We start from the raw sequence: 18,019 nt of genomic DNA on the forward strand, positions 1-18,019 counted from the left end.
GGACATGGAGGCGGTGAAGCGGAGGAATGTAGGATGGAAGAAGGAAGATTCCGGCGCACCCCAACCTAGCACGCCAAATGTCAGATGTTGGGTTTCGGCAGACTCTTAAGGTTCGAACTCTGGGGTGCGCACAAAGATCATTCCCCTACCGATCTACGTCCGATCGCCTCGTGAGATCTAAGCTAAACGATGAACAACACAAGGGACACGAGATTTATACTGGTTTGGGCCACCGTTGTGGTGTAATACACTACTCCAGTGTGTGGTATGGTGGATTGCCTCAGAGGCTGATGATGAACAGTACAAAGGGTGAACAGCCTCGCGAGAGGTGTTCTTGAGCTGGTGCGATGAACTGCTTGCGTGAGTTTGATCGCCTCTCTCTGTCTAATGAGCACTCGATGAATCCCTTCCCTTCCTCTGTGGTGGCTAGTCGTATTTATAGAGGCCCTAGTCCTCTTCCGAAATATTGAGCGGGAAGGGCGCCAACAACGGCCATTTCAAAGGGGAGCATCTAGTACAAGTTATCCTGACTAAAGTTGGTCTTCGGCTGCCAAAGGCACTGGCGATGACGTCGTCTTGGGATCCACTATGACCTCCATCCTCCTGCTCTGCTGGTCTTGGTCTCGTTGCACTCAAATGGCAACCTTTGCCTGATGCCTCGGTACTCCACACCTGTGCTTGCCCCCTTTGCACCAAAGAGGAACCAAGGACACTGCGCCGGCTGGCGCCCGCCTGGCCTCGATCGTCATGGCTTGCGTCATGAGCACCTCGTGAGGTACCCTGCCTTGATCTCTCCGCCCCCTCGCGAGCCTGCCTAGCGAGGCCGTTCCTGAGGAAGCCTTATGTTGTATGCCCCACGAGGCTTGGCCCCTCACGAGGGTCTTGAGTCTTGTGTTGATGAAGATGGGCCGTACTGGGCCACTACTTGAGCCACGCCGCAGGCCGCACGTAGGCAAGTCCGAGGACCCCCGTTCCCAGAACGCCGACAGTCAAGGCGGATTCGAAAGAAGCCAGAGCCTCTTTGGCAACATTCTCTCGTTGTTCTGAAGACTCTAGCTTTGCCTTCAGGGCGGTGGTCCTACCCTCAAGCTCGGCCTTGAGCAACTCCATATCCAGGCGGTGCCCTTCGGCCAGGTCCGCATGTGCCTTCGCCACCCTCTCCTCCACCTCCAGTTGGATCCGGGCTTCTAGGGCAGCAACGGCATCCTCAGCCGCAACAGCCTGGCCCTCCCTCACTTCCAATCGCTCCAACGCCGGGCTATGCGCCACACCCTCCGGCGCTAGGGCATCTTGGCGCCTCAGAAGCTCCGCATCGATAGGAGTTGCTTCGCCCGGCGACGCGGCCAGGAGGGCACGCCGCTCCTCGATCTCCTCCACAAAGGCATCATTTGAAGACATGAGCTCCCGCTCTCGCTCCTCAGCTGCCTCACGACGATGGTGGGCGGCTTAAACCTCCTTGAGGGCATGGGTGCAATCCTCGCGAGAAGCTGCGAGGGAAGCCGCCGCTAGCGTGTTGGCCTAGTCGCGCCGAAGCCGCCCAAGGTTGATGGCGATCTTGAGGTGGTGCCACTCATGCTCCAGTCGGCGGTCCTCTGCCTTGAGCCTGGTGTCGACATCAGCAAGCTCACCACCAAGCCGGATCATTGCGCGCATCTCCTCGCCGAAGAGCTCGAAGCGGACAGCACTGCGCTTGCGCGTAAGTGCCAGCACACCGCCAAGACCTTCTTCGGCCCTGGGAGCCACCGAAGAGGCGTTGGACGTCTCGCATGCCTCCAGCCGGGGGTTGGCCGACGCAGCTCCATAACCCGAAGACAAAGACCGCCCAAAGGGCACCCAACTACCAGCAGCAATCAGAGGGAGAGTTGTCGGTGCATCCCTCGCCCCCTAGGTCAGATCAGGGAAGAAGGAGGTAGGAGGCTCGAGTCGAGGGCCCCCTTGCGGCACCCCGGCAGCTGGGTCGGCCCCGTGCCTTGGGCGGAGCCCGGGCATGGGGGACTGTGTGTTGGGATCGAGCCAGGATCCTCAGAAGGGCACCCCTCCTGAGGATTCACCATCGCGGGGACCCTACAAGGCCCTGGTCAAAAAAGAGCATGGCGCACAAGGAATCGCGAAACAAGGTACTTACTCGTCCATAGGCATGTATTTTCTCAGCTTCAGCGGTTGGCGGGCGCCACCACTGTGGCTCGGAGATCCTTTCCTCTTGCAGAGCGCTTCAAGATTCAGGTGAAGCCGGCCGAGCCTCGAAGGATGGTCCCAAGAAGGAGGAGCGTTCTGAGTGACACCCAAGGCGGTGGCCTCCGGAGAAGAAGCACTTGGTAGGGTTCCCTGGAAGGCAGCCTTGAAGCCACCAGGGGCGCCCCGCCATCGGTAGCCACCTCGGGACCATCGCCCCAAACCTCGGGAGCCCCTGCCTCCAAAGCAGCGGGTTGCACTGACCCCGTAGTGGCCCTCTTCTGGGTCTCAGGAGTCTCGGCCTCTCGAGCCCCCGATTGTGCTGGATCTCCAGAGGTCCCTTCAGTAGCGGCTGGTGGCATGCGCCTCCCTGCTTCCACACTGGCGCATGCTGCAGGGTCGAGCAGCAGGGGAGCCACGAGGACGGGATTCTCGCGAGGCCCCTCAAGGCCCTCCGGGCGTAACCCCCACTCATTGAATAGGGGCATCTGCTCCACGAAGGCCACCTTGTTCGAGCATTGGTAGAGGAGGCAACCATTTCCTGGAAGATCGGCGGATTTGGATTTGCCCGTCAGAGGCTCGAGTACCTTGCTCAGGGTCCCGAAGGACAGCGGCTGCTTCTGGAGCCTCATGGAGTCCTCGGCATCGGCAAGGTCCTACATCGGGTGAGAATGGAACTGGAGCGGGGCAACGCGCCGTCAGACGAATTCCTTCACCACCATCGGCATCGTCACCTCTAGCTTCTACAGCCTGGCCAACCTCTTCCAGACTCAAGCAAGATGACGGTTGGCGAGCTTCACATGCCCCCAGCTGGAGCAGGGCACAGCCGGCACTCGGGGGGTCAGAAGCAGGGGGCTGTGCATACCAGCATCGATAACCAGCCACTGCTTCTGAAACCCCTTTGTGGCAGGCGAAAGCTCGAAGTCAATCCCCGAGCCGGCAGTCGCCGCCACGGCTTCAAAGATCGCGCACACCAAACATTGGCGGGCATCGACCAGTCGAAGCAAGAAGAAATGGCGAAACAGGGCCACGGAAGGAGCAATGCCTACCATGGCCTTACAAAGTTTCACAGCCCCAAAGGCCTCGCCGTGGTGCTCTGCACGCCATGAAGTTCGACTTGAAGCTCCACCTTGGGGACGGTAGGGTGGCAGCCCGCTGGGACCCAAGGCAGTGATGCGCATGCCCTCGCTTACCAGGGGCGGTGCCGGCACAACTTGCTGCTCGACGCTGATGGCCAGGCCGGTGTTGATGAAGCCTTGAGGCGTGCCTTGGGGCGCGTAGCCGCGGATCGGTCTGCCTCGTGATCCTCCTGGGGCCTGGGGTGGAAGCTGGACGCAGAAGGGTGGAGCCCCCGACGCAGCGGCATCCAGGAGCTCGGCGACGCGTTCCAGCAGCATGTCGTGGCCGCTTTCTTGAAGTGTGCACCGCAGCAGCTCTCGCGCCACCATGAGTGCGGCCTTCATGTTCGCCTGCTCCCGTCGGGTGTGTGGTGCCGTGGCCGCAGCGTGGCTTGAGGCCCTCGCTGCCGATCGTAACTACCGTGGAGTGAGGGCAGGGGACGCCTGACCGCACCGCCCGCGCCCTGCAGCGTTCTGCGGGGCACGGACTGCCTGAGGTGCGAGGTTGAGGTCACCTTGGGCAGGCGGCAGGGCATGGGCGGGCCATGCCGCCCAGCGGTCGGAGTTGGCCGTCGGGTCGCCGGACATGGAGGCGGTGAAGCGGAGGAACGTAGGACGGAAGAAGGAATATTCTGGCGCACCCCAACCTAGCACGCTAAATGTCGGATGTTGGGTTCCGACATACCCTTAAGGTTCGAACTCTGGGGTGCGCACACAGATCTTTCCCCTACCGATCTACGTCCGGTCGCCTCGTGAGATCTAAGCTAAATGAGGAACAACACAAGGGACACGAGATTTATACTGGTTCGGGCCACCGTTGTGCTGTAATACCCTACTCCAGTGTGTGGTATGGTGGATTGCCTTAGAGGCTGATGATGAATAGTACAAAGGGTGAACAGCCTCACGAGAGGTGTTCTTGAGCTGGTGCGATGAACTGCTTGCGTGAGTTCGATCGCCTCTCTTTGTCTAATGAGCACTCAATGAATCCCTCCCCTTCCTCTGTGGTGGCTAGTCGTATTCATAGAGGCCCAGGTCCTCTTCCCAAATATTGAGCGGGAAGGGCGCCAACAACAGCCATTTCGAAGGGGAACATCTAGTACAAGTTATCCTGACTAAAGTTGGTCTTCGGCTGCCAAAGGCACTCGCGATGACGTCTTCTCGGGATCCATGATGACCTCCATCCTGTTGCTCTTCTGGTCTTGGTCTCGTTGCACTAAAATGGCAACGTTTGCCTGATGCCTCGGTACTCCACGCCTGTGCTTGCCCCCTTTGCTCCAAAGAGGAACCAAGGACACTGCACCGGCCGGCGCCCGCGTGGCGCCCTCCTGGCCTCGATCATCTTGGCTTGCGTCATGAGCACCTCGTGAGGTACCCTGCCTTGATCTGTCCGCCCCCTCGCGAGCCTGCCTGGCGACGCTGTTCCTGAGGAAGCCTATGTCGTCCGCCCCGCGAGGCTTGGCCCCTCGCGAGGGTCTTGAGTCTTGTGTTGATGAAGATGGGCCGTACTGGGCCACTACTTGAGCCACGCCGCAGGCCGCAGGCAGGCAAGTCTGGGTCCCCCGTTCCCAGAATGCCGACAGTCAAGGCGGATTTGAAAGAAGCCAGAGCCTCTTTTGCAACATTCTCTCGTTGTTCTGCAGACTCTAGCTTCGCCTTTATGGCGGTGGTCCTACCCTCAAGCTCGGCCTTGAGCAACTCCATATCCAGGCGGTGCCCTTCGTCCAGTTCCGCGCGTGCCTTCGCCACCCTCTCCTCCACCTCCAGCTAGATTCGGGCTTCTAGGGAAGCGATGGCATCCTCACCGCAACAGCCTGGCGCTCCCTCACTTCCAATCGCTCCAACGCCGGGCTATGCGCCACACCCTCCGGCGCCAGGGCATCTTGGCGCCTCAGAAGCTCCGCATCGACAGGAGTTGCTTTGCCCGGCGACGCGGCCAGGAGGGCACGCCGCTCCTCGATCTCCTCCACAAAGGCATCATTTGAAGATAGGAGCTCCCGCTCTCGCTCCTCAGCTGCCTCACGACGACGGTGGGCGGCTTCAACCTCCTTGAGGGCATGGGCGCAGTCCTCGTGAGAGCTACGAGGGAGGCCGCCGCTAGCGCGTCAGCCTAGTCGCGCCGAAGCCGCACAAGGTTGATGGCGACCTTGAGGTGGTGCCACTCGTGCTCCAGTCGGCGGTTCTCTGCCTTGAGCCTGGTGTCGACATCAGCAAGCTCACCACCAAGCCGGATCATTGCGCGCATCTCCTCGCCGAAGAGCTCGAAGCGGACGGCACTGCGCTTGCACCTAAGCGCCAACACACCGTCAAGACCTTCTTCGGCCCCAGGAGCCACCGAAGAGGCGTTGGACGTCTCACATGCTTCCGGCCGGGGGTTGGCCGACGCAGCTCCGTAACCCGAAGACAAAGACCGCCCAAAGGGCACCCAACTACCAGCACCAATCAGAGGGAGAGTTGTCGGTGCATCCCTCGCCCCTAGGTCGGGTCAGGGAAGAAGGAGGTAGGAGGCTCGAGTCGAGGGCCCCCTTGCGACACCCCGGCAGTTGGGTCGGCCCCGTGCCTTGGGCAGAGCCCGGGCATGGGGGACTGTGCGTTGGGATCGAGCCAGGATGCTCGGAAGGGCACCCCTCCTGAGGATTCACCGTCGCGGGGACCCTACGAGGCCCTGGTCAAAAGAGAGCATGGCGCAAAAGGAATCGCGAAACAAGGTACTTACTCATCCATAGGCATGTATTTTCTCAGCTTCAGCGGTCGGCGGGCGCCACCACTGCGGCTCGGAGATCCTTTCCTCTTGCAGAGCACTTCAAGATTCAGGTGAAGCCGGCCGAGCCTCGAAGGATGGTCCCAAGAAGGAGGAGCATTCTGAGTGACACCCAGGGCGGTGGCCTCCTGTCATAGCCCTAGAATATTTATTGTAAATAGTTGCATCTTCATCCAGGCATCATATTTAAATTTCTGAAACTTGAACTAAGGAATTTTGGAAGCCTCAAAACTTAAAATAAAAGAGGGGCAAAGAACCCTGGTAAATGCATTCAATGTTTTCAAAATGGCCTTAAATAATGTTGGTTATATTTTGGCAACGGTTCTGCACCAAACCAAAAATAATGAACATTTTTGAGGAATATTTTGAGCACTGAATTTAAATCATTACTTTATTTGCATTTGGAACTATATTCATAACTTGTATAGAATATATTTCCAAATACCCTGAAACATTTTATGTGCTTTTGGAAAAGTCCATTAAGCAGCATAAATATTTTCAGAGGAGTTTTTGGCATTGTCTAAATTATTTTTAAATTCAAAACAGTGGCAAAACAGATTAAATAAAAGAAAAACAGAACAGAAATAAAAGACAGAGAGAGAGAAGGAAGTTACCTGGCAGCCCACCCGCAGCCCAACACTGTGCAGCCCAGCAGCGGCCCAGCCCACCACCGCCTCCTCCCTGTCGTCTTCCTCCCTCGCCAGAAGGACGGAGGCACGTGGCCGCCCCGCGCCGGCCACCTCCTCCCTCCCTGCCTGCCTGGCTCTTCCCCGGCCCCTCCTAGCGACGCCACGCACCTCCCTGCCTCTCTCCCTCACTCTCCCGCGTCCTCATCCTCTCCCCTGGACCTCTCTCTCTCACTCGCCCGAACGGAGCCGCCGCCACCGACGAGCTCCCTCGCGGCCACCACCACCCCCGAGCCGCTCCGACACACCCACGAGCTCCGCCCCGACCCCCTCTTCCTCCCCACCGAGCCAAGCCCCTCGGGAAGCTCTGGAACTCGATGAGCCTGGAATATTCTGACACCAACCAGATCTGAATCTCAGGCAGATATGATGGTTGGAACATTTCCCCAAGAACTATAATATTGGTCTCTCGATAACCGGTAAGGTGGATGTCATGGCCAACACACCCATCCGGTAGCCCTGTTATTATAATATCTTGATTGAGGAAGTTGGCCACCTCCCCATAAGGATTTCGTAGGATTTACCTCCCTAGTTGTTCCTTATGGATTCTTGTGCTCCCAAAGTCCGACCTTTACTTGATGTTCTAGATATCAAACCATATCTATGAATGGGTTACGCTAGCACATCAAGGAGAACATTAGAAGTGGAGTGCTAAATGTCTCTCGGTCGATCATCCAGATTTAATTTGCTTGGCCTCGCTAAGGTGAAATCTGAGAAAGTGTTATCCTCCTTCGCATATGCATCGTCCATCGCTATTCATCATGGTAGTATGTTGTGTTGTCAGCATCCTTGAAGCGGTTTTTGATAAAACCTAGATGAATATGGAAATGCTCAAGTTCTTGAGAGCACGCACAAGCGCTACGTGTTATCATCGGCACTAACTGGGTTTGCTCTCAGTTTCCTCGGCAATGCTATGATCTTTTCAAACAGTGGATCCACTCTCTATTGTTGGGTTCTTCCCTAGTTACCAGAATCATTCCCATCATTTGCATTTTGTTCCCAGCCTGCACCGCCAGTGTGCCATTCTACCATGGGTCTCTTCCATTTCCGGTGATAAGCAAAATCATCCATTACGTTGTCTTCAACAAGGTAATCCACATCATTCAAGTCCGAGTATGCCATTCTACCGACCCCCTCCAAATGATCGCTCGAGAATTGCCTTAGGCTGGTTTAAAGAGTTTCAATGATCTCTGAATCAAAAGTAATTCTTTTTGCCACTTAAGGGGATATATCTACAAGTCACCTTCCCTAAGGTGCATCGTTATGGTATCATGGCAATTCAACTCCTCGCTACGTTGACAATTGTTTACCACCTTCTTAAGCGTGAAATTGTTGTCTACCTAGTGAACCTTCGTCATCTGCTTCACTCCATTCCTATGGATGTGTGCTTCGCCTCTCAGCTCGAGAGATGTTGCTATGTCTCATTCCGTGAGTTAAAATTGAGTTGTTCGACCTTCGAGAAGAACCATTCTTTTAGGGTCTCTCTTTTCCTCTCGTTGTCATGTTAGTTGGAGTTCTCAGAGCAAGACTTCGAGACAATGATGGTGAACGAATCAACGTCCATTTGAAGTGCAACTGGATCGTGAAGATTGTGCTAGTTTGCGTTCCCCCTTCACCTTACCCTACACTTGAATCTCGGGACGAGATTTTTGTTTAGTGGGGGTGAGTTGTCATAGCCCTAGAATATTGATTGTAAATAGTTGCATCTTCATCCAGGCATCATATTTAAATTTCTGAAACTTGAACTGAGGAATTTTGGAAGCCTCAAAACTTAAAATAAAAGAGGGGCAAAGAACCCTGGTAAATGCATTCAATGTTTTCAAAATGGCCTTAAATAATGTTGGTTATATTTTGGCAAGGGTTCTGCACCAAACCAAAAATAATGAACATTTTTGAGGAATATTTTGAGCACTGAATTTAAATCATTACTTTATTTGCATTTGGAACTATATTCATAACTTGTATAGAATATATTTCCAAATACCCTGAAACATTTTATGTGCTTTTGGAAAAGTCCATTAAGCAACATAAATATTTTCAGAGGAGTTTTTGGAATTGTCTGAATTATTTTTAAATTCAAAACAGTGGCAAAACAGATTAAATAAAAGAAAAACAGAACAGAAATAAAAGACAGAGAGAGAAGGAAGTTACCTGGCAGCCCACCCGCAGCCCAACACTGTGCAGCCCAGCAGCGGCCTAGCCCACCACCGCGTCCTCCCTGTCGTCTTCCTCCCTCGCCAGAAGGACGGAGGCGCGTGGCCGCCCCGCGCTGGCCACCTCCTCCCTCCCTGCCTGCCTGGCTCTTCCCCGGCCCCTCCTAGCGACGCCACGCACCTCCCTGCCTCTCTCCCTCACTCTCCCGCGTCCTCATCCTCTCCCCTGGACCTCTCTCTCTCACTCGCCCGAACGGAGCCGCCGCCACCGACGAGCTCCCTCGCGGCCACCGCCACCCCCGAGCCGCTCCGACACACCCACGAGCTCCGCCCCGACCCCCTCTTCCTCCCCACCGAGCCAAGCCCCTCGGGAAGCTCTGCTTCGCCTCCACGCCATCGTCTTCGTCCTCGACCGCCGCCGATGGTCGCCGTCGATTCGTCGCCGTCCGAGCTTCCCCGAACACGCCGAGGCCACCACTGCACTCCACGTGAGCTCCTAATCATCCTCCCCCTCTCCGTTTTCTCTCTAGCATGCCGTAGCCGCCGCGCCTCTCTTCCCCGACAGTACGCCGCCGCACAAGCTCATCGCCGACGAGGCTCCGGTGGCCATTTGGTCCCGTGCGTGCCTCCGTTGGGTTCGTGAGCTTTTGTAGAACACGTAGATGCTAACCGTAGCTCCTCCCGTGCACGGTGTCGTCGTTTCCATCGGCGCCGAACTCCGGCCGCCGCCACAACCTCGCCTCCGGCGAACTCCGTCCACCCCCGCACCTCCCGATGGTTCCCCTAGATGCGCGCGGGCACGGGCTATCCTCTGGTGCCCCCGGCGCGTCGAACCGTCGTCTCTGGCGCAACTCCGGCGAGCCACCGCCGCTCTGATCGTCGCCGTCGTCCAACCGCCGGCGCATCTGACGTGAACCGTCATTAGCGGCTAATCCCCCTCCCATTAACACACTAACAGACACTGACAGCGGGCCCCGTAGCGGGTCAAAGCCCGAGTCAACGCGGGATTAGCTTCTGTGTCACTGACGTGTGGACCCCACACGTCAGGTTTGACCCGAGCCAGCCCAGTTGACCCTGCTGACGTCATGATGATGTCATGCTGACGCAATAAGTATTTTCTGGATTTAAAAATAATCAGGAAATTCCAGAAAATAGCTAAAACTTCAATAAATCATAGAAAATTAACCGTAACTCCAAATTAAATAATTTATATATGAAAAATTATCAGAAAAATTCAAGGAATCCATCTGTACCATTTCCATGCATGTTAGAACAACTTATAGATGCTGTTTAGCACAAATCAATTAAAGGGCATTTAAATAATCACATATGGAGTTTGAATTTGAATCTTGTATTCAAACCAACTTCATTTAATCTATTGCTAGTTGCATTAGCTCATAACACATTCATTTTGCCATGTCATGATCATGCATCATATTGTGCATTGCATTGATTGTGTTCCCTTCTGTGTTGCCGGTATTTGTCCCCTCTCGATAGACGTGATACCGATGATGTGATCGTTGACACTGATGAAGACTCAATGTTATCTTCAGAAGTGCCAGGCAAGCAAAACCCCCTTGTTCATTCCGATACAATCCTACTCTCTCGCTCCTGCTCCTTTTTACTGCATTAGGACAACATCGATTCATCTGTTACTTGCTGCGGTAGCTGAACCCCTTTATCCTTTGCATGACCTGTCATTGCCACAGTAAATAGATGAAACCCACTAGCATGAGTAGGAGTTGTTTGAGCCCTGTTGTGCCTACTCATTCATGTTTGTTTGTCATGCCTGCTACTGCTTAGAGTTGAGTCAGGTCTGATTCATCGGGGATGAATCAGAGGTGTGTGAACATGTCCTACCATGTGTGAGCTAAGTGTGTGAACACGATTTGGTAAAAGGTGTCGGTGAGAGGCCATGTAGGAGTACATGGTGGGTTGTCTCATTGAAGCCGTCCTTAGGAACTGAGTTCTGTGTTTGTGATCCATGATTCAGCTACTACCATACATTGGGCCCTGAAATATGACCCCGCTCGACTTCTTATTCACCCTCGTCCTCTGTCCAGGAGTTGCAAGTAGTTTCTGGTGTTTGTAGCTTACTGGAGGCCGTGGACAGCGCTGACCGTAGGGGTGGGCTGTGATGCGGTAGGTACGTGGCACGGTGTACCGGATGCCCGTTTGGTATCTCGGGAACCCTGTTCACATCGTTTGGGGCTGTGAGCGAAACTCCGGCCGGATCTCCTCATGGATGGAACCCGAATAGGCGATAAACCTGGACTAGAGACTTGAGTGTTTAGGTAGGTCGTGGTCTACACCCACGTCGGCTTTCGCTTGAAGTCTGCCGAGCACATGTCGTGTGCAGACGCTAAGTGGTGGAAACATGTATGAAGAAGTACACCCCTGCAGGGTTAACATCATCTATTCGAATAGCCGTGTCCGCGGAAAAGGACTTCTGGATTGCTTATATCAGTTCATAGACAAGTGAAAGTGGATACTTTAAAATGCGCAAGATAAGCGTGAGTGCTATGGATGGCGTTCTCGTAGGGAGACGGGAGCGGATCCATAGTGGTGTATTGATATGGTGAATATGTGGACTCGTGTGCGCCACCTCAAAAGAGTCGCTTGCAGTCGTAGTTTAGGATAGCCACCGAGTCAAAGCTGGCTTGCTGCAGTTAAACCCCACCATCCCTTTGTTGATAATGATGCATATGTAGTTAGTTCTGATGTAAGTCTTGCTGGGTACATTTGTACTCACGTTTGCCTATTTTATGTTTTGCAGAGAGACTTCAGTCTCACTAGTAGTTCCACGTGGACTTCGACGTTTAGCTTGTTACCTCAGCTACGATCTTGTGCCTCGGCAGGATCTGGTAGATAGTCAGGCTTTCAGCCTTTTTCATTTATAGACGTCTGTACTCAGACATGATAGCTTCCGTTTGTGCTTTGATTTGTATGCTCTGAATGTTGGGTCATGAGACCCCTGTTTGTAATATCTCGCTCCTCGGAGCCTATTGAATAAATTACTTGAGTCGTAGAGTCATGTTGTGATGCCATGTTGTATTTGCACATATCGAGCATATTGTGTGTATGCTATTGAAATGCTTGGTATGTGTGGGATCTGACCATCTAGTTGTTTATCTTTAGTAGCCTCTCTTACGGGGAAATGTCTCCTAGTGTTTCACCGAGCCATGGTAGCTTGCTACTGCTCCGGAACACTTAGGCTGGCCGGCATGTGTCCTTCTTCGTTCCTGTGTCTGTCCCTTCGGGGAAATGTCACGCGATGAATACCGGAGTCCTGTTAGCCTGCTACAGCCCGGTTCACCGGAGTCCTGTTAGCCCAGTGCTACAGCCTGGATTCACTCGCTGATGACCGACACGTTCGGATGCTGGGTCATGGATGCCTGTCCCTGTAAGTCTGTGCCACTTTGGGTTTACGACTAGCCATGTCAGCCCGGGCTCCTTATCATATGGATGCTAGCGACACCGTCATATACGTGTGCCAAAAGGCGCAAACGGTCCCGGGCTAAGGTAAGGCGACACCCGTGGGAATACCGTGCGTGAGGCCGCAAAGTGATATGAGGTGTTACATGCTAGATCGATGTGGCATTGAGTCGGGGTCCTGACAGCGTTGGTATCAGAGCTTGACTGCCTGTAGGATTACCAAGCCAAACTGGTCGAAGTTGAGTCTAGAAATTCTTAGTTATATGTAAGGGAATTGATTGTGGGATGGAACGTAAGGCTCTTTTACTCCTTATACCTCATGGCCCTCTGATCTGAGTCATCATCTTCTCTTCTACGGGGATTAAGAACTAGGCTATCTCTTCTTTCTGTCAGGATCACGCGTTACTAATCAGTGGACTTATAAGATTGTTGGATTCAAGCCTCAGTTCAGTTCCTACTATCTTCTGTATGTTAACTGTTGATCTCGAAACCTTGATATTGTGCTCCTGAGTGGTTATGCCACCATTTTGTGATTGTCTCAAATCTTTTTGAGCAATTATAGCCGTTATGCTGTCCGAGTCATCCCAGGTTTCTAAATAGTTTGAAGCATTTGCAAATCCTTTCTTCCCGTTTCAATGTTCCCATGGGCCAGATTAACCACACTAATCAGTGAGTTGAGGTACTCCGTTACCTTGACATATATGTTGGAGATATTATTATGACCCTAGGTGTCTCAGGGGATCATCTAGTAGTCTAGCCATGTTTTGTGTCCCAGTGTGATGATTCTGGCTTTTATTCTCGAAAGCATCCCGTGATGCCACTTAGTAGTAGGTATTCTACTCCTTGGGTTTTGAACCCGAGATTCACCCTACTTACTTCATGTTGATAGTAATTGCTAGCTCCCTTAGGTTATTAGTAACCTTTGCGATAGTCCTTGAAGTCCGTGGTATCTTCTTCTTCCAAATACCATGAACTACTTATGGCAGAAGTTCCTCGTTGAACTGAACGATCACAACCAGAGTGCTCTTGATGAGTTCTCCATGCTATATTGTGACTCTGCCAGCTCAATCTTTCTGCATGGGTTATCTGGAAGAATTATGTTGAACCTGGTTTGACATACTAATCTACGCATCCACAACTCAAAAGTTATATGTTCCTTTGAATTGTCCCTCTTTAGTTGTCTACTGACCTTCGTCTATCAATTGATAGTCAAGAGTATGCGTGCGTTCGTTTATCGATGCCTATTACTCTTGTGGTCCGTCAAGCCATTCTATCGCGGAATGACTAGGAGAAACAAACTCCGGTACCTCATCCATATCCAGGATTGGGTCAAAGAAGTTGTGTTCCGCAGATCAAATTGCTAATCCAGCTTTTGTTCTGCTCTACCTTGGAGTATTTCATATTTTATATCGGGATTGTTATAGGAATTGCACACCATCCTGTGAACTATTGGTACAGTGATACTTCTCGCCATCATTACTCATTCCTCGGTTCCGTGTGGTTATAACCGGAATGTCGACAAGTGAATCGTGATGTGTGAAATCAATACTCCTAGCAACCTCGTTGCTTGGTAGTTAAAGGACAATAATTTCATTCTTAGCGTGTTGGTTTTTGAATCATCCTTCTAAGATTGATCGTGCTACCTTGTCCATCTTCCTGGTGCACATTTCGATTGATGAGTTAGGATTTTGTCAAGTCCTCGCTCATTTGATCATATCGTCTTGCCCTGAAAGGCAAGATTGTTCTCGAGCTTAGTAACATACCGGTGGTTCGTGACTTTCCAAATATCTTCTTGGAAGCGTTACCGGGTTATTTCCTGACTGTTATGTTGGGCTTGTGATCAAGTTGGTTTCTTGTGAACCACCCTTTCTCCAAGAATCTGTGTTGGATATCCCGGAGCTAGTTGGTTAAGCTAGACAACAACTTGGAGAGTTGGAAGATAAAAGCTTGCCTGACTTAGTTCGTTCCAAAGGGATAATCTTGTGTAGTGTGTGTTGAAGAAAGATGATATCTTCATCGATTGGTCCCTGTGATCAGTTGCTGGACCTATTGTCTTATCAATCCTTTGATTTGAGTGTGGGCTATCGTCAAATCAAATCAGTACCAATGATGCTCGTAATGTTGTCTTATTCGTGGTTGATCCCTCGAGCATACACCATTACATCTTTGGCCTGACCAATACTATCACTTGTTCACTTAACTATGGAATTCCTTTTAAAAAGGAAACCCAGATGAATTGTTGTTGAGCCCATTGACAACATCCTTATCTCCTCCATGATTTTGTTGGACATTAAGCTAGTGTTGGAAACTTTTGAAAGCATTTTCTTCATGCTAGCTCATGAAGTATTTGTTGATGAAAGGAGTGACTTCCTTTTATACACGTGCATTTGGTGAAAGTTGCCGCCGTGAATTTGAGAAAGTTAGTTTTGCTTCCTCTGGAATCATCCCAAGTCAGTCATGCATACGTGCGAAGTATTCTGTGGTCTGGAGATTTGCAACCTCCATTCTATATGTATATCCTAGCACACCAAGCCACTGATTGAGTTGTTCAAAGATAAAGGAGTCTGTCCAAGGTGAACTCTTTGGACTTCCATGCGTGGAGACTTCGATGTCATTAATGATGGCTCCCCCTCCTGAACTCGGTAGTGTTTTATTATAAGACTACTTTGTGGTCATGCTTGTCTGGGACAACGTGTTCACATGTTTGTAGCAGAACCCGCTCATGTTTTGGAGCTTGCTATCGTAGTTCATCTCCCGAGAATCTCGCAACGTCATCTCGTCGATTTGTGTTGCAAACTTTCATTTTTCTTCCTAGACTCGATGAGCCTGGAATATTCTGACACCAACCAGATCTGAATCTCAGGCAGATATGATGGTTGGAACATTTCCCCAAGAACTATAATATTGGTCTCTCGATAACCGGTAAGGTGGATGTCGTGGCCAACACACCCATCCGGTAGCCCTGTTATTATAATATCTTGATTGAGGAAGTTGGCCACCTCCCCATAAGGATTTCGTAGGATTTACCTCCCTAGTTGTTCCTTATGGATTCTTGTGCTCCCGAAGTCCGACCTTTACTTGATGTTCTAGATATCAAACCATATCTATGAATGGGTTACGCTAGCACATCAAGGAGAACATTAGAAGCGGAGTGCTAAATGTCTCTCGGTCGATCATCCAGATTTTATTTGCTTGGCCTCGCTAAGGTGAAATCTGAGAAAGTGTTATCCTCCTTCGCATCTGCATCGTCCATCGCTATTCATCATGGTAGTATGTTGTGTTGTCAGCATCCTTGACGCGGTTGTTGATAAAACCTAGATGAATATGGAAATGCTCAAGTTCTTGAGAGCACGCACAAGCGCTACGTGTTATCATCGGCACTAACTGGGTTTGCTCTCAGTTTCCTCGGCAATGCTATGATCTTTTCAAACAGTGGATCCACTCTCTATTGTTGGGTTCTTCCCTAGTTACCAGAATCATTCCCATCATTTGCATTTTGTTCCCAGCCTGCACCGCCAATGTGCCATTCTACCATGGGTCTCTTCCATTTCCGGTGATAAGCAAAATCATCCATTACGTTGTCTTAAACAAGGTAATCCACATCATCCAAGTCCGAGTATGCCATTCTACCGACCCCCTCCAAACGATCGCTCGAGAATTGCCTTAGGCTGGTTTAAAGAGTTTCAATGATCTCTGAATCAAAAGTAATTCTTTTTGCCACTTAAGGGGATATATCTACATGTCACCTTCCCTAAGGTGCATCGTTATGGTATCATGGCAATTCAACTCCTCGCTACGTTGACAATTGTTTACCACCTTCTTAAGCGTGAAATTGTTGTCTACCTAGTGAACCTTCGTCATCTGCTTCACTCCATTCCTATGGATGTGTGCTTCGCCTCTCAGCTCGAGAGATGTTGCTATGTCTCATTCCGTGAGTTAATCCTGAGTTGTTCGACCTTCGAGAAGAACCATTCTTTTAGGGTCTCTCTTTTCCTCTCGTTGTCATGTTAGTTGGAGTTCTCAGAGCAAGACTTTGAGACAATGATCGTGAATGAATCAACGTCCATTTGAAGTGCAACTGGATCGTGAAGATTGTGCTAGTTTGCGTTCCCCCTTGACCTTACCCTACACTTGAATCTCGGGACGAGATTTTTGTTTAGTGGGGGTGAGTTGTCATAGCCCTAGAATATTGATTGTAAATAGTTGCATCTTCATCCAGGCATCATATTTAAATTTCTGAAACTTGAACTGAGGAATTTTGGAAGCCTCAAAACTTAAAATAAAAGAGGGGCAAAGAACCCTGGTAAATGCATTCAATGTTTTCAAAATGGCCTTAAATAATGTTGGTTATATTTTGGCAAGGGTTCTGCACCAAACCAAAAATAATGAACATTTTTGAGGAATATTTTGAGCACTGAATTTAAATCATTACTTTATTTGCATTTGGAACTATATTCATAACTTGTATAGAATATATTTCCAAATACCCTGAAACATTTTATGTGCTTTTGGAAAAGTCCATTAAGCAGCATAAATATTTTCAGAGGAGTTTTTGGCATTGTCTGAATTATTTTTAAATTCAAAACAGTGGCAAAACAGATTAAATAAAAGAAAAACAGAACATAAATAAAAGACAGAGAGAGAGAAGGAAGTTACCTGGCAACCCACCCGCAGCCCAACACTGTGCAGCCCAGCAGCGGCCTAGCCCACCACCGCCTCCTCCCTGTCGTCTTCCTCCCTCGCCAGAAGGACGGAGGCGCGTGGCCGCCCCGCGCCGGCCACCTCCTCCCTCCCTGCCTGCCTGGCTCTTCCCCGGCCCCTCCTAGCGACGCCACGCACCTCCCTGCCTCTCTCCCTCACTCTCCCGCGTCCTCATCCTCTCCCCTGGACCTCTCTCTCTCACTCGCCCGAACGGAGCCGCCGCCACCGACGAGCTCCCTCGCGGCCACCGCCACCCCCGAGCCCCTCCGACACACCCACGAGCTCCGCCCCGACCCCCTCTTCCTCCCCACTGAGCCAAGCCCCTCGGGAAGCTCTGCTTCGCCTCCACGCCATCGTCTTCGTCCTCGACCGCCGCTGATGGTCGCCGTCGATTCGTCGCCGTCCGAGCTTCCCCGAACACGCCGAGGCCACCACTGCACTCCACGTGAGCTCCTAATCATCCTCCCCCTCTCCGTTTTCTCTCTAGCATGCCGTAGCCGCCGCGCCTCTCTTCCCCGACAGTACGCCGCCGCACAAGCTCATCGCCGACGAGGCTCCGGTAGCCATTTGGTCCCGTGCGTGCCTCCGTTGGGTTCGTGAGCTTTTGTAGAACACGTAGATGCTAACCGTAGCTCCTCCCGGGCACGGTGTCGTCGTTTCCATCGGCGCCGAACTCCGGCCGCCGCCACAACCTCGCCTCCGGCGAACTCCGTCCACCCCCGCACCTCCCGATGGTTCCCCTAGATGCGCGCGGGCACGGGCTATCCTCTGGTGCCCCCGGCGCGTCGAACCGTCGTCTCTGGCGCAACTCCGGCAAGCCACCGCCGCTCTGATCGTCGTCGTCGTCCAACCGCCGGCGCATCTGACGTGAACCGTCATTAGCGGCTAATCCCCCTCCCATTAACACACTAGCAGACACTGACAGCGGGCCCCGTAGCGGGTCAAAGCCCGAGTCAACGCGGGATTAGCTTCTGTGTCACTGACGTGTGGACCCCA

The sequence above is a fragment of the Triticum aestivum genome, chromosome 6B (assembly GCF_018294505.1).
Source record: "Triticum aestivum cultivar Chinese Spring chromosome 6B, IWGSC CS RefSeq v2.1, whole genome shotgun sequence".
In the NCBI taxonomy this organism is placed as follows: domain Eukaryota; kingdom Viridiplantae; phylum Streptophyta; class Magnoliopsida; order Poales; family Poaceae; genus Triticum; species Triticum aestivum.